We start from the raw sequence: 18,275 nt of genomic DNA on the forward strand, positions 1-18,275 counted from the left end.
ACAAATATTTAAGGATAAAATATTTATAGATAGACTCTAAGAGGAGAAGTTCACAAACCATAAATTGATGGTGCTGAGAAAATAAACATGTCTCACATAATCACTTCTATTATTTTTAATTTAGCCTTTAAGTGTCTAGTTCAAAATATATCCATTAAGTCCTTTCAAATCTTTCTAGTAGAACAGCAATATTAATGTTCATGGAGGATATTAACATTTTCTGAGATAGCCTCCCTGAGCCAACAGTCCTAAGACATTAATTGTAATATGCAAGTAAAATAGAGCCAGACACAAAGAAATTAAACATGAATTAAGACACCTACATTATTACTCTAATTTTTCAAGATAAATTAGGGAAAACATTTTATTTCTTCAGAATTCCAATTTTCTTTCCTTGAAACGGGAAATCCATTAGTATTTTCTAGATGATGCTTTTCATAATTTAGGTTCATGTACAGAGAATGAAAAATATGCTATAAATTCAATGTACTTAGACAAACAGTCCCAATGCCAGCCTCAAATTGTATATCATCTTGAAAACAGATTTCAACTTTGCAGATTAATATGTTTTCCTTGGCAGGAAATCACATAATTGAGCCATTTGTTGAACACTGTCAAACGAATTTTATCCTGTAATACAGGGTATAGCTATTCTTGTGGTATACATAAAAAACTTTATTAAAATAAATTCATATCTTTATGGAATTTCATGCAGTACTCATGAATTCTATTTATCAAGTACAATACTAAAAAGAAAAACAAAAGAAAATAGCAAAACTGCGTAATTTTAAAAGGCTGTCTAGTTCAGATTGATTCATTACCCATAAATCTAGAATAGGTTAGTGCCAATCATCATTATAAAACATCATCGTTCTAAAATCCAGCTTGGAAGTGTATCTATAATAATATAACAGTACAGTATCATTAAATTAATATTTGGAAAAATGTACCCCCTGAAACATGAATTTTCCAACAAAATTCCCAGATACGTCACAGACTTTCAGTGTCACCCTAAAAGGAAACGACACCACTTTCAATCCCTTCACGGTATTTCAAAGGGGGATTCTGTGTAAGCCCTGTTCTTAAAATGCATTATAGCGCCTGAAGGACATTATTACTAGGTGCAGCGGAGCTGCCTAGACCCTCTTTCTTGCCGGCGTGGCTTTGTGAGTCATTGCTCTGCTGGTATTTGAAGGTCTCCCACAGGCATCTTCTCAAGCAATGTTTTATTGCGTTCTAATCTCTCATCCAGGCTGAGCATCCATCTATGAGCATCCTCCACAGAACCAGGAAAGACTGAATCCTCTGATTTCGGCTGCTCTCTTCATTCTCTGATCTGCAGCACTGGTACCAGAGAGGAGATTCTCTCCGGGTAGAAATGATTTCTCTTCTTTTAAAATTCACAGTTTGGTGTGTGCTCTGCAAGAAGTTCATTAATTAGGGTTGTTGGATGTGTTTTGGGGTGACAACACACTCACCACTTTGATTGAATTCATCTTTCTTTCTGAGCTAAAACAAGGCAGCTAGTATTAATTTTTAAATCCAGGACCAAAAGGAATGCGTATCCAAGTGATATTTCTACAACAAAAGTTAGAAAGCTCTCTACATTTATAATAAGTTTACATTACAGCTATAACTAATATTTATCATATGCATATAAAATGCTAGTCATTCAAAATGATTTATATCATGTATATTTTATTTAATTAAATACATTGTTTAGGGCTATTTTTAATTTTTTAAATGTAGGGAGTTATGTATTTTGTAATTTTATCACATCTTAAAAGTAGTGTGTAATGAATAAAAGCTTAATTGACTTCAAAATTTAAAATTTAAAAACCACATATATTTAAGACACCAAGCACCAAGTCTTCAACTTTTTTTTTTTTTTTTTTTTTTTGGNCCAGAACTAGCTCTAGTAGCCTAGGCTGGCCTTGAACTCACAGAGATCTGTCTGCCTCTGCCTCCTGAGTGCTGGGATTAAAGGCGTGTGCCACCACCACCTGACCTTCAACTTTATTTTTATTGATAACTGTACAGTTCACTTCACAATGATAGAATCTGATTATTTTGGTGACAAAATATATTCTCTGTAGCTGTAAGTCTGTATTTCAGAGACTTCTAGGTTATTAATAAAGTTTAGGGCTAAAAAGCACACATCTAGTTAGAAAGACTCCTATATTACAGAGATATTGAAGAAATTATGAACAGATAACAAATACAAATGATTTGAAAACCAGTTTTGTAAATAAAAATATATCTCTTGCTGAAACTGGAGAAAATGTCAACAAATAGTTTAATATATGTACCTTTATAAATCTACAAAAGAAAATGTATATGTACAAAAGAGAAAAAAATATCAGTCCTCTGTCTGATGTGAGGTTGGTGAAGATCTTTTCTGAAGGTTGCCGTTTTGTCTTCTTGACTGTGTCCTTTGCTTTACAGAAGATTTTCAGTTTCAGGAGGTCCCATTTATTAATTGTATCTCTGTGTCTGTGCTACCTGGGTTCTATTTAGGAAGTGGTCTCCTGTGCCAATGCGTTCAAGTGTACTTCCCACTTTCTCTTGTATGAGTTTCAGTGTGGCTGGCTTTATGTTGAAGTCTTTGATCCATTTGGACTTTAGTTTTGTGCATGGTGATAGGTATGGGGCTGATTGCTGAACCCTGCAAAAACATGGAAGAAGTGACCAGACATATGGAGGAGAACGTGAGGAACCTGAGACAGAAAATTGCACCATAACTGGATACATGAGTAATGAGTGCTCAGAAATAGAGAATAGAATTTAAAGAAGTATGGAAAAGCAGGAAAATTAAACCAGGAGTAAAAATTTGTAAATAATAAGTTATATATATAACTTATTATATAAGAAAAATATATTTTATTTATATAAGAAAAATATATTTATTATATAAGAAAACAATATATTTATTATATAAGAAACAATATATTTATTATATAAGAAAAATATATATATGGGATAAGAACACAGTATTCAGTTATATATGTTGATAGCTAAAGGAAGTTAAAATGGAGCAGAAAAAGAGGCAGCGATATTTAGAGTCTGTAAACATGATAGTCACAAAAATGCAGCTTTTATCACTTGCTAAACAGATAGGAAAAATGAAGGAAATACGGCATTTGGCTCAAGAATCATCTAGGTTACTGTTGAGATTAAGGAGCCAGGTGTAAACACGGTAGTCAGTTGAATCTAACTCACCTGTGGGTGAAAGGCAAGCAGGAGACAAAGTTTAGAGATTTTACTCCACACAGTCAGCAGCCCAGAGTCAGTCAATAGGACAAAGGAGAGGGTTCAGAAATTCTCCTAATTTTATGATTTACAAGTTAAAATAAGAAAGATAGTTAAATATTGGCATGGCATGTCCTACCCCCCGCCTCATGGCCTGGCTTCTGCTTTGAGTTCACATGCATGTTTGAAAAAAAGGTAACCTCAGGGGGCTGCAGCTTCATGACAATTAAAAATAAACAAGCAGGATAAATAGGTTTCCTTTTCCATTTCACAATTTTTGCTTTGTCACAAACCTGCTGTTTGTAAGTGAGTGGTCTTCGTATCTGTTTTTATGCCAATATCAAGCTGTTTTCAGTACTGTGGCTCTGTAGTGAAGTTTAAAGTCAGAGATTGTGATGCATTCAGAAGTTCCTTGATTTTACATGATTTTAGGATTGTTTAGGTTAACCTGAGTTTTTGTTTTCCTTATGAAGTTGAGGATTGTTCTTTCAAGGTCTATGATTAAATTTACTCTAATTTTTATGAGCATTTCCATTGATTCTGATGATTGGTTTCAGTAAGATTATCAGTTTTTGCTATGTTGATTCTATCTTTATAAGAAAATAGGAGATCTTTTCATTTTCTTTCTTCAAAGATTTAAAGTTCTTATCATACAGGTTTTTCCACTTGTTTGGGTACAGTTACTCCAAGATATTTTGTGGTATTTGTGGCTATTGTAAAGGATGACGTCTCTCATTTATCGTTGGTGTAAAAGAGGAGCTTTTGGGTTGTTTTTCAGGTTCTGGCTATGACAAAGTAATTTTGCTATGAACATAGCTGAGCACATGCCCTTATGGTATGGTTGAGCATCTTTTTTATATGGGCCCAAAACTGGCATTGCTGAGTTTTAAGGTTGATTGATGCCTCATTTTGTGAAAAAAAAAAAAAAAATTGTCATACTAGTATCCCAAATGGCTGTGCCATGTCACACTTCCACCAGCAGTGGAGGAGTTTTTTTCTTTACCCCACATTCTCTTAAGCATAATTTGTCAGCAATGTTTTTTAATATTGGTCATTCTTACAGGGATAAGATGGAATCTCAAGAGTTTTGACTTGCATTTCCCTAAGGCTTAAGGATGTTACGCTTGAGCATTTTTTTTAAGTGTCTTTAAGTCATTCTGGGTTCATCTGTTGAGAGTTTTCAGTTTAGCTCTGTACCATATATTTCTATTGGATTATTTGGGGTTTTTTTGCTGACTAATTTCCTGAGTTCTTTGTATATTTGGAGTGGATAAGTAAAGATCTTTTTCCCATTTTATAGGCTGATATTGTGTTTTATTGACTATGTCCTTTGCTACAGAAGCTTCTCAGTTTTAGGAGTACTCATATATTAATTGTTCCTCTCAGTGTCTGCGCCACTGAGGTTGTATTTGAGATGTTACAATGCATTTAAATGTTCTTCTAACTTTTTCTTCTGTGAGGTTCAATGTGGTTGGTTTTATGTTGAGGTCTTTGATTCATTTAAATTTGAGTTTGGGGCATAGAGATAAATATGTATCTATTTTCATTCTTCTACACGTTGGTGTTTAATTAGACCAGCATCATACTTGAATATGCTTTCTTTTTCCATTTTCTTATCAGCTAGACAGACTTGCAACTAAAGAGGAGGATAGCTTACAAACCTTTAATTAGATATACAGTGGTTAAAGCCTTAGTTATAGTATTCTTATGGGAGATATTGAGCTACAAAGTAAAATTCTTAAAGGGAGCAATCAGCCAATTTCTAATAGACATCTTATAGAAGCTGCCAGACATGTACTCAAGCAGGTGGACTCTAGATCAGCAGGTAGAGTATACAATAATCAGCAACTACAGTGTATTTAATTATGATTCAGCTATGGCAAGTGCGTGTATTAAGTACAAAACTTATTCTATAGAAGTTTTATGAAAAAACAGAATTCTTTTTATGGCTGCACCTTCCCATTTGCCAGTTAAGATGTTAAACTCTTAATTTAAAGCAGTAATTTGTCTAATACAAAGGAACAGGATGAAATCTAGGAGATATTTTAGTAGAATACTGGCTATAATCAATGTTTCTTACACTAAGCAATAGATTAATTGATAATTTTAAAATACTGATTCTTGGATATTTGTGTTTGCTCAATTAAAAAGCCAGAGTAATAATCTCTTCCCAGATGATCATTGCTGCAATTTGCTGAATTATGTTTGCTAATTTTATAGCTAAAGATTCCTCAAAAGATGCTATGCTAAATGTTACACATGGCTCTTCCAATGGAAGAACTGCATATATGGTTATTAATGAAAAGGAATTGTGGAGAATGCTATGGCTCCTTGAAAATAACTTAAAAGGGTAAAAATTTGCAGACAGATCTGGCATGATTGCACCAAGGTGACCTTTGCTAAGGCAAGAGGGAAAAGCTCTTGCAATGAATGATGAAAAGACCCAGCCTATATTAATTTGGGATTGAGGAAGTGTTTGCACTTTTTTTCACAGAAAGAAAATAAAGCTGGATGAAATGACTGCACATATAATAAAGGAGTAGCAGACATAATGACATCATAGCTGCAAATGCTCCATAGAGGAGTTGTAGTGTAGTGTAAGGAATTGGAGAGGAGTCCATTGTCCAGTCTTTCCCGCTCCCACAGAGAGGAGTGCCTGATCTGCTTCAGGGTGCCATGCTGTTCTGAGGGACAAATTCTGAGCTGCTTTCAGACACTTTGGGGCACAAAGACCCAGAGGCCCTACTGAGATGACCTGGTCACGATGACTACAATTTTCTGCAGCATGAATCCTTTGCTTTGAAACTTAAATGCAAACTGAACATCTAATGTTTTAATCTTTGGGACACAGAACTCATTTTGATAACAATATCGAACCTGGGAACTAAGACCTAAGAATTCCCCCTCAGGGAAAGAAAGACTCAAAATAAGAAATGACTAAAACCCCTCTTCAGTTAAGAAGAGGGACAACCTATGGGTTTAACTGCTGCTCAGAGACTGGAACTGGTATTTGATAACAGCAATGCCACTGTATTCTCACCCATCAGAAAAGCTTTTCTTGTCTTTTTATTAAGGTTGATTTAAGTAAATTATGACATGTTTAATTGTGGATTTATTGTTAATTATGGTATTGACCTGATAGTGTTTGTAACTGCTTATAAGATGTTGAGGAAAGTTGGTATTGACCTCCTGATAGTGTTTGTAACCACTTATAAGATATTGAGAAAAGTTGGTATTGACCTGATAGCGTTTGTAAATGCCTATAAGATGTTTAGAAAAGTTGGGATTGACTTGATATTGTTTGTAACTGCTTATACTGTTTTGAGAAAAGTTTGACACACCCTGTATATGCTTGGATTTATTGCACAGGTTAAGAATTTTAGATTTTAATACAATGTAAAAGATTTAAGAGGTGCTGTAAACTAGCTGAAGAAACATTTTCAACTCAGGCAATCCTCTTCTCCTTTAAATAGGAGACTATAGTCTTTAGGAACATGATTATTCATAAAGAGTTATGATTTATCTGACAAAAAGTATGGCTCAACACAGAGCCAAAGGTATCTCTCTCCCTTAATCTCTTTTCTTAACAGAGATTATCAGTCAATGACGGGTTTGAAGTTTCTTCTCCCCAGATGCGTAAGACAGGAGCGTGCATAAAAGGGAATGCCTGTTCTAAGGACAGGTAAATTTGCCTAAGTAGAAAAGTCTTTGCCTAAGGCAGATGTGATAGTCTGTCCTGTTGCAGAAGCACAGGTTTTTATTAAAATTAATAAGAGAGAGTGGGTTGTAGGCCCATATTTCTACAGGATATGGCGCCCGGAATCTCAGGTCACAGTTTGCATCTGCTGTACAGGAGGTGGTCAAATAATACCTACAAATAGGCTGTCACCAGGGTCAGGATTGCTAATGTTGTTCTGCTCCTTCTTTGTAATCTGGAGGATGCCTGGGATAGAGATGCTAATTCAGCCTAAATGACAGAGCTGGCATACAAAGCAGGACGATAGAAAGATGTGACAAAGAAGTCATAGGTAGATGTGTGGACGTGACCACAGCCATTCACCTGGTTACCTAGGAAACAGAGTGCTAATGAATTTTCCTTTCAGTTTAGGTTTTGGTATATAAGGGTGTTTGGAGAATAATTGCAGAGGAATTTTCAGGATGTGAACTCAGGATTTCATGAGGGATTACTGAGACTCTCCCTCTCAATAAAGCCATGTGAGTTGTCTCAATTATTCCCATGCCTCCCCTCTGGTCCAGAGAAATATTTATGGTCCGGGCTGGCACCAGACCCCGACACCAATGCCATTAAGTTTTTTTTTTTTAACATTTATTTAGCGCTCTCTCTCTCTCTCTGTCTCTGTCTCTCTGTCTCTGTCTCTCTCTGTCTCTCTCTCTCTCTCTCTGTCTCTCTCTCTCTCTCTCGTGACTTTCTGTCTCTCTGTGTGTGCACATGTCCATATAAGCAAGATTACAACTTGTGAGAATGGTTCTCTCTTTTCATCATGTGGCTTACAGAAATCGGACTCAAGTTTTTAGAGTTAGTGGCAACTTTTATCTGCTGAGCCATCTCACTGGCTCCATCTTTTTAAATTAATGTACTTGTTTGGGAGTACTTAATTGCAGCGAAGTTCAATACAAAGTAGTTATATTACTTGTGTCACCTGAATATTACCTACTCTGTCATAGTCATTCTGCACTTCAGTGGGGCCTTTTAAATATTGATAAAGATAAAATGATTCATACTTATCACCTAAAGTCTATAGTTTATAGACAAGTTCACTCTATACCATCTAACAAATGTATAATGGCATATTACCATTAATGTAGTATAATGTAGAATAGTTTCAGTGACTTAAATGTTCTGTTTTTACATCTTCTTCTCTTCTTCCTGCTTAATTGATTCTCTGCTTTTATTCAACAGAATGCTCAAAGCCTTAGCCCAAGCAGTAAATCAATAAAACAAAGTAGAAGCATATAAGAAGAAAAAGAAGTCAAATCACCCCTACTTAACAAATGATTTTGAAGTTAGGAGTTGGTGGCATATACCTTTAATTCCATCAGTTCGGTAGCATAGGCAGGCAGGCAGGCAGAGCTCTGTGAGTTCAAGGTCAGCGTGGTCTATCGAGCAAATTACAGGACAGCCATGGCTATGACACAGAATAACTCTGTCTCAAAAACAAACAAGTAGAAGATTTAAGGAAGTTCCCAGAGATGCACTAGAAAACTCTTAAAGTCTAATGAATACTTTCATCAAAGTGGTAGAAAATAAAATCAACACATCAAAAATAGCACCTTTTCTATATACCAAAGAATAAACCTCCAAGACAGAGTGAAAGCAGATAAAAAAAAAGTCACCCACACAGTTTCCAATAGAAACAAAGAAAGCAGGATGTGGTGGCAATGTCTGTAATTCAAAGTGGACTAGTGGGATCAGAAATTCAGTCCAGACTTTACCTTAAACACAGCCTGAGCTCTACGAGATCCTGTCTCAAAACCCCAAATAAATAAATAATAAACAAACAAAAATCAATCGATAAAATGACACCAAATAAAATAGGTAGAAGTATACTATCAAAAGAGGCAAAGGAATTTAGTTTTTTACAATGAAAAAATTAAATATTCAAAAGAGGGGCTGGAAATTTGGTTAAGAAGCTAAGATGAGCATATCACTCTTGCAAAGGACCAGTGTTCAGTTCCTAGCACTCAATTCAGTTGGCTCACAATGATGTTGGATGTGCATATGTGCTGCTTTTATTGGTTGATGAATAAAGTTGTTTGGGCCAATGGTTTAGCAGAGTAAAGCTGGGCATGAAATCAGAAGAGAGGCAGAGATAGAAGTAGGTGGAGTTAAAGAGAGGTCTTGTAGCTGTCAAGGACAAAGACACCACTAGAACCTTACTGGTAGACTAGGGCTCTGTAGTGATACACAGATTAATAGAAATGGGTTAATTTAAGATGTAAGAGTTAATTAATAAGACGCCCTAGTTAACAGACCAAACAGTGTTTTAATTAATATAGTCTCTGTGTGATTATTTGGATATGGATTTCTGGGAAACAGATGACCAATCTCTGCTTATAAAATGACACCCAAAATGAAGACAAGAATGTCCACGTAAAGTCTAAAAAAGCTTAAATTTTAAAAAAAAGTCTTTCTAGACCTACAAAAATGGGAGTCAACTACAGCTTCTTGATAACTGCATTTTTTTTTTTTCAGATAGGCTCTGTTTGCTGGTGGTGAGCAGAGGCATGGCTCCTTTAAGAGAAGGCTTTCTGACTCAGCATTAGCAGCAATAGCTGCAAGGCTTCATTTAGAGAAGCTTCCTGCTTCATGCTGGTAGCAAGAATAGCTCTGGCTCTTTCAGGAGGCTGAGCACTTGAATGGGGTTTGTGAGCAGAGTGCTGCAAATTTCTTTATGGTGACATAGACCCACTGCATCCCTATAGCTGGGCTGGTGAGCCTCCACCATGTTGGAGTAGGTGAAGCAAACAGTTATGGCTGTGGAGTTGGTCCTAGCAGCCAGGAAATGAATGAGCGGTCTTTACTTAGATCTATATGGAGCTATAGCTCATAGTGCCAGCTTCCAGGGTTGCAATGAGGTCTTCTGGCCTCCATGCCTACTCATATCCACAGACCCACAAAGAGTCACACACAAGTATATTTTAAATAAATGTTTAAAAAGACTGAAAAAACTGAAAAATATAATAGATAAAATGACCTTTCCTTCTCAATGACAAAATTAATACCAAGAAATGGCATAAAACTAAATATCTGAACTATGATAAAATGTAATCAAATTTTTAATGAGACTATTTATAGAAATATAAAACATTTCTCAAAATTCATGTATGACTACAAAGAACCCCGAGTGACCATATAAGCTAAACAGAAAGAACAATGATGTAACAACACATCTTTAATTATATCTCAGACATGGAGTATCCAGAAGTACATGGGAACTCTTCTCAGACTCATCAAAAAAAAAAAACCACACACACACACAACAACAACAGAGTAGCAGGGACACTGTTGTCCCAAGTATTAGGAAGAGAGTCGTGCAGATACAAAGAATTATAACTTGCCTAAGGAGAAATTCATGAACAAATGTAAAAGAGTTTTGAAGTACTGCTCATGACCCACTGCTGATAGGCCTGGGAGACTCAAACCTTCAGGGAACTGAGTTCTATGTTTTTTCAGCTTGTTCAGATTTTGCTTGTTTTTAGACTAAAGTGATAGCATTTAAGCTCCTTATTTGGCAGATCAAAACCAGAAACTGTCAATTTCACTTTAATTACCCATATTAGTCTTACTAAATACAATTTGAATAGTACAATGATCAGATATGCTATAATTATTTTGTTAGATATTTACTTGAACCTTTTAATCTTGTAGAGTTATGAAATAAATGTTAAAATAATTACAAGGGATAATTGCTGGGGTTGGGGTAAAGGTGGGATGGAGGAGCAATAGAGAAAGGAATAGCAGGATAAAGTGATCTGATGGGGAAATGGGAAAAAGAGAGGGCTCTAGTTAGAGAGGGCGAGGAGAAGATAATAAGAAGGGGGTGGGCACAATAAGGATGTCTGAAAAAGGCATAAGGAATCACATTTTAAACTCTTTACCTAAAAAACTATAATACAAGTAAGTTTGTATATAAATATACATACATAATTTAAAAGAAATTTTCTTGTCTAGACTGATGTTCCTCTCAAAAGATATAAATCATCTAAAAAAATACAAAATCCCAAGACTAGGCATGAGAAATCCCCTGTTGAATCATTTGTCAAGGTTGTTCAAGAGACTCCTGAAGCATTCCAGTGAATTGCTCTTACTCTTGGTAGCACTTGAGAAGTGGAAGGTAAGTCCTTACTGCTGAAGTCACAATGCACTTCAGAAAGAGGACCCAGAAGCCCCTGAACTGAAACTGACCTGAAGGACTCCCTTCTGAGGATTAGATTCCAAAGGAATGAACCTACCAATAGTCCTCCCCAGCTCTGATGCCTTTAAAATGAACTTCAACAACAGCCAGCATAGCATGGTAATACTAAGGATACACTAGCAATGGACATATTATGGTGGTAACCAACAGCTCTGTAATTGGACTTAAAATCTTCTCAACAAGAGGGAGATTATGCCTGGTTAAAAACAAGGCCACCTACCAAGGGGTTAGAGTGATTATGAATCTTGGAGAACCTTGTGTTGGTTGAATAGTAATACTACCCTCCCCCATGCTCACATATTTAAACGTTTAGTCATTAGGGAGTGGTGTTAGGTGTGGTCTTGTTGAGGAAGGTACGGCCTTGTTGGAGGAAATGTCACTGGAGGGTGAACTTTGAAGTTTTCAAAGGTCGAAGCCAGGCCCGTGTCTCTTTCTGCTGTCTTCAGATACAGAACTCTTATCTACCATGCCTGCCTGCATACCACCCTTTCCCTGCCACAGGAAAATGGACTAAACCTCTGAAATTGTAAGTAAGCCTCAGTTAAAAACTTTCTTTTATAAGAGTTGCCATGGTTGCGGTGTCTCTTCATAGCGGTAAACCTTGGAGAAGACAAACCTCCAACAAATACTTTATTAAACCAGCATAATCTCTAATCACATTCTAAACACCTGCCTTATACCCACAGATCAAGTGTAGTATTCACCCCTCATCAAGGAAAGTTCTTGCAATATGTGAAGGTGACTAGAAATAGCTACAACCAATCAAAATCCAGAGTCATGGAGTGCAGTTCCCACGGATGCGTACAATACAATTTCTGCACCTAAGACTCAGGGATTACTATGGAAGAGGAAACAGAAAGATTGTAAGAATCAGGAACAGGTAATTTTCTATGAGACTGTGTCTCTTAGGGATGTCAGAAGCTACATAAATAAAGTGTCATCAATGTGACTGCCTAAACATGCACTAAAGAATACACGTGCTAAAGTGGATAGGGAAAGTTCATGAGGCTCCAACCCCATGCAAAGAACTATAGGCCAGTAAGAAATGCTGAAAGGGGAAGAAATGTTCTTCACCAAGGAAGCACACACCAATAGCCTATTTAGTACCAAATGGTCAATCAAGCAAACATACATCCAATAGCATTATAGAAACTGAGAAAGTTGTATTTATGTATTTAGGGATACATATGTATACTTGTATGCACATATGTGTATAACAACAATTACTGAACAAAGAGAACATAAATTTGAAAGACAGAAAGAAAGGGTATATGGGAATATTTGGAATAAAGACAGGGAAGAAGAAATTGATGTAATGATATCATCTCAAAATATGTAAGAAATAATTACAAGCAAAATAATAGTAGCATTAGTATACAAACATGTTCAAATTGTATTGTGTTGATGACATTGTTAGAAATCAATCATAATTAGAAATAAATATTTCTTTTTATTTGTTTAGAGTATTCTTTTCTTTGCAAGACTGAGTTCATTTCTTAAGAGGAAATTAAACAGTCCAGAAATTGTCATAGAATAATCAATCAGTATATTGGAAATTTTCGTCAAGTAAAACTCAAGATCCTTACTTTGCTTTTACCTCAGTTGTCAGTGTTTGTGTTTGGTTGAGAGGTTGGTATTTGAAGGGATTTTTACCGTGTGATTTGTTTGGAGCAAGAGATCAGGTATGAGGAACTGTATTGCCGATATCTCGGTGGAGACCTCCAATTGCCGCGCACCGCGCCCCCGTGTCTGCACTCTGTGTGCTAGAACCCAGTTTGAGCTTCTGGCAAGGGCTTGGAGGTTGAGAATACAGACAGACGCAGAGACAGACCGGCACGCAGACCTTTTAACACTAATACCAAAATGCCCCAAGAATGCCCCCTTTATTGTGTTCAGGGGCAGATTATATAGAGATAGCCACGCCCCAGCCAACCCCACCAGAAACCACTCTCCTGCCATCAGGAACTCCTGAAGGTCTCGTGCTCAGAGCAGCTGTAGGCACTCAGATCAGGGGAAAACAAGTTGTTTACAAGGATCTGGGGTCTCACTGCTCCCAACACCGTATGCCAGTTTCACACTTAGGTTTTAAGACAGTGTTGTAGTTTGATTGAAACTGGCCTCCATAATCTGATAGGGAGTGGCACTATTAGGAAGTGTGGACTTGTTGGAGGAAGTGTGTCACTGTGGGGCTCGGCTTTGAGGTTTCCTTTGTGCTCATGATATTGCCCAATGCCACAGACCACTTTTCCTGTTGCCTTCTAATCAAGATGTAGCCAACGACAGGTTTGCCTGCATGTCGCCATGCTCCGTGCCATGATGATAAGGAACTGAACCTCTGATATGTAAGCTGCCATCTCAATTAAATGTTTTTTTCTTTTTAAGAGTTACAATGGTCATGGTAACCTTAAGTAAGACAGATAGTTACAGTCTATTTCTGCTTGCTGATTGTGGTCTGAATGTTTTTGTGTATTGTCCCTCCCAAGTTTGTTGTTCAGTGTTTGTATAAAATCTACATTGGATGGAGGCTCACTGGATAAGTAATGGCAACTGATAAGTTATATTCCAGTGGGGCAATTACAACACGTAGACCCAACTGCAGTTGCTTGGGAAGTAAAAACCTACTGCTACATGCCACTGAGATTTTGCTTGGTTGTTTCATACCTCACTTAAGCAATAACCGACTGCTTTAGTATTAAAGAGAGGTTGTTTTTATCTAGCTTGCAGGGAAAAGATTCTATGTGTGTGGGTGTGTGCTTCTGTATGGATCTGAGAAAACAGTTGAGCTCTCAAAGCTCAAATCATTAAAAAATAGCTTTCTTTTTTTATAAATTGGCTCAAGTCTATTCTTGCAATATAAATCCATAAAATTGAGCATAGTACTATTTTTCATATAATAGTGTCTTCTGGAGACCAAAGAACCTGCTTGCTGTAGAAATTCCTACAGCCAGTAGCCTTTAAGTTACCTGCCCCCTTGGGCGTGGCCTCTTATACTATGTATGACAAAGTAAAGTGCACTTCCAGCCTCCCTCTTCCAGCTATGGGATTTGGTTGCTGTACCCTGTTAGAGCAAAGGACTATAATCTGTGAGTCTACCCCTAAAAAAGAAAACCCTCTATTATACTCAATTCTGAGCTAGTGTGGGATTTCTTTTAAAGTTCCGTGTTCACCTGCTTAGTTATTTTTGTCATGTATTTATAAATATATAAAATGTATATGTTATAGTTAATAACTAATGTGAAAATTGAAATATAGATTACATTTTACCCACTTTAAAAAATTGTTTTCTATGATACATAGGCTTAGGATTTACAATCACATGTTCTCTTGATAATTGTTAATGCATAGAATTCACATTTCAGGAAAATTTTAGGCTTATATGACAATTAAGAGTGAACTAGAACTCCATGTTACTTTTCCCTTCTGCTTTCCTCAGCATATTATGCATAGGTTTTGATTAAATGAGTATGGACTCACTATTATGGGATCAGATGGAACAGTCATTGCCGTAAGTTCCCAAGTCCTCTGTATATTGTCTTTTCTCTCCACTCAAAACCATGGCAACAACCAACCTTTTTGTTCCCTCTTATTTTGCCATTTTCTCATGTAATAGAGAATGAACCTAGTTAGAATCATAGGATGCAGCCTTTTCAGACTGGTTATATAAATTATATCTTCAGTTCATTTTGATAAATACCCAACTGTAGTTACTAGGTCATTTGATTGTTATATGTGAAAAAATAAAACAGAAAACAAAACTAACCAACCAACCAAACAAACAAACAAAAAAACCCAAACCAAAATCCAACAAATTTATCTATACTATTTTGGATTACTTACAGAAATTAATAAGAGTCTTTGTTCCTTCAAACCCTTGCCCCAGTTCTGTGTTATTAGCAGCTATCAGCATAGGTTAAAGGGCTACTTTGTGTTTTGTTTTTCCTTTTCTGTTATCATGGCAAAAATTTCTGTCACACCTTTCTGATAAGAATAAGAAGAGTTCCAAATTAAGAACAAATAAACACAAAGACATGATTGAGCTCTTTGAAAATAATAAAATGTGAGAGAAAGTCTTAACAGAATGGAAATTTAATTTTAGTTGCCAACAAATATAAAATGGTGACCATGCAAGAGAAAATCCAAAGAGTCTCACCGCTGCATCCTTGCAGACCTCCAAACAATCTGTCAGACTATGGCCATGAGGATGTGTATTCGAGGCCATCATGGTTTATGCAGTCAAACTCTGTCTCAAACAAGTCAGAAGATGAATGCAATCAAATATTATATGTTAGTAAGCACAACTGAACAAACCAGATGATATTGCAGAGTAAAATGTCTAGACTGGTACAGTGTAAAAGAGATGGGGGGGGTTAGGAGGAAAAGATATACAGAACCTGATTAAAAAAAAACTTGCTAAGTGTTTATTCGTGGTTTCCAATAATAGGGGAGTAGAGAGATGACCCATTAGAAGAACCCAGTAGGAGATGATGGGTAAAATCTCTTCCTTAAATGATAGGAGAATTTGTGGCGTGCAAAACACTACAAAGTCCCATTTGGGGTAAGAGGTCATGGGATACTCTGGCAGTCTGAATAATTTATGATAATTTCCATCAGTTACCACTAATGCTTTTTAGCAGAAATGTGATGTAACCATACTAATTAAGACAGGGGAAAATCTGATAAAAGGAAAGATGAAATGGAAGGACTGGAGAAAAACCAAGGTAAATTGACAATTTAGAAAGTTATCATAGCAGAAAATAACGAGACTAGTCTGAGTCTAATGAATTTGATGTGAAAGAGTAGAAGTTACGGCGATGAAAAGAGAATACAGGATTAGTCTCGGATGGCATAGGAAAAAGGAAATACTAAATATGACAGTGATTATGCATTGAGTGACAACTGCTGAACGCCTTTAACTAAACAATGGAGCACTAAATAAGAGATTTGCCAGAAAATGCAGTTTTATTAATATACTTTATAATGATTGTTTCTAGCAGGTATCTCATGATGTACTTGGCATCTGCTTCTTGTTTCTTCTGTAACATACTGCATAAACTTTGTTTTTACTGTTCTGGAAATCAGAGCATATGTACAAGTAGCTATTGGGGCTGGTTCCATCTGGAATCTCTAGGGGAGAGATTTTACCCCTAATTCTAACCCTAATCTTGGAGACTCTATTTCTTAATGGGGGCCCTACCTTTGTCTACAAAGGATGGTAGGGAACATTTTTGGTTGTTTCTTTCTAAAGTGTCTGAGTCTCTTGCCTCCATGAGTTACTGATTCAAAACCTTAGATTGCTTTGGGTCCAACTAAATAACTCAGGAGGATCTTCCATGTCGTGGTGCTTAGATAATGTAAAATCCCTTTGGTCATGTAATGCCATGGATGCATATGTGGACTAATATGTCATCATCATCTTCAGGGAATGAAGTATTTTTTTTATCAACTAGAGCATATAAGAAATGCTTTCAGAAAAATTTAGTGCATTACCCTGAGAGTATGATATGTGTTTGGGAATGCTGTCTCTTCTTTCGTTGGGCTTAGAATAGTATCAAAATTAGATCAGCATAACATAAAAAAAATTCTGCTTAGAGATGGTACACACATTCTCTTACTAAAATAGTTACCTGCAACACTTGAAATATATAATTACTTCTTTATTTTAGCAACATATATGAGAAAAAGACAGTATTGTTGTTATTTGAACATTTTCCCTGTTAAGGCGTTGTCTATACTGTCTTCTATATCTAATCTTCCTCTGCCCAACGATATCACTTCCTGTCTGTCTGCATAGACCTCCAGACCTCTATGGTTAGCTTGTGTCTAGCTCTGCCCTCTAATATTCAGGCGAAATTTATTTGTACAATCAAGATATCACCACATTTACATTTGTTTTCTTGTAGAAATGTCTAATTCTTAGAGAAAGGGCCATTTTCAACGTAATGGCTACTGCCCAATTTCTACAGGATCTTACACTCCATCCCATTTTCCAATTTGTCTCAGGCTAGGCTTATAAACACACTAATTATTACTTCTACTCATTCTGAGGGCTCAGAGTTCTGTGATTACTTCCTCATTAAATGACAGTGTGTAGCATAGTAATCTTTCAATGTTCAGATGAAACAGTTTTCTCAGAAACTATGTCTTGATTGCTTTAAGCAGATTACTCACTTCTTAGTTTATAAGAATATTGTTTTTGATAATTTAATTAATATGATAAAATGAGAAGTTTTAATGAACATATTTAAAAGGTTCAATTTTTAATGAATCAGGGGCATTGTAGCATATTTTAATTACTCATTTCTGTATTAAACTTTCTGAGAGTTACTAATTCAAACACATACATGCACACACACATATACTATTTAATTGACAAATTTAAAGATTAATTCTATTTTCCCTTATATTCAGTTAAAAAGAATATCAAATCTCCTAGCCTATCTGAAAAAAAAAGCAGACATTTCTTGAGAAATGACTTTGCCTGCTTCACAGTCCTCTACAATGGACAGCACATACTTCTCAGGCTTCTTACTAATAAAAAGATATGAAGTATGTGTAGCATGAATTCTAGCTGGTTTTAATAATAAAAACATTGAGTCAGATATAGGGGTAAATGCTGAAAGATCAGAGAAGCAGAGTAGATAGCCACTAGCTCTTACAACTTCCATATCCTCAGATGGAATGGGCGATCCTGTCTCTAGGAATCCTCAGACTGAATTTCTTGAGTTCTTGTCTCTTCCTGTCTTACATTTCTGTCTAGCCACATCGTTTCCTGTTTCTGTTTCCCCTAGTGCTGAGATTAGAGGCATGTGACTCCCAAGTACAGGGATTAAAGGTTCAAGCCACCATCACCTGGCTCTGATTCTCTTATAGACTGGATTAATCTCACGTAGTCCAGCGTGGCCTTGAACTCAGAGAGATTCATCTGCCTGGGCTTCCCAAGTGCTGGGATTAAAGGAATATGCCACCACTGTGACTAACTAGTGGCTAGCTCTGCACTCTGATCATCAGGCAAGCTTTACTTATTAAAGTACAAACAAATTTTCACAAGTAAGGGTTCTTAATTGATTCACAATTTATTGTATCCTTAAA

At 36.3% G+C, this 18,275-nt stretch overlaps 1 long non-coding RNA gene across 1 annotated transcript; it reads right to left on the reverse strand.

Moving 5' to 3' along the window:
* On the reverse strand, nt 1-9,414 carry LOC126507942 (uncharacterized). Its single transcript, XR_007593669.1, has 4 exons — nt 8,296-9,414; nt 3,220-3,324; nt 2,310-2,665; nt 1-1,419 (listed from the first exon to the last, which is right to left on the reverse strand). It is a non-coding gene; the product is annotated as an uncharacterized lncRNA (long non-coding RNA).
* Between the last annotated feature and the right edge of the window lie 8,861 nt (nt 9,415-18,275).

Source organism: Alexandromys fortis, unplaced genomic scaffold (assembly GCF_014885135.2).
Source record: "Alexandromys fortis isolate MF-2015 unplaced genomic scaffold, M_Fortis_MF-2015_v1.1 scaffold_73, whole genome shotgun sequence".
Taxonomy (NCBI): domain Eukaryota; kingdom Metazoa; phylum Chordata; class Mammalia; order Rodentia; family Cricetidae; genus Alexandromys; species Alexandromys fortis.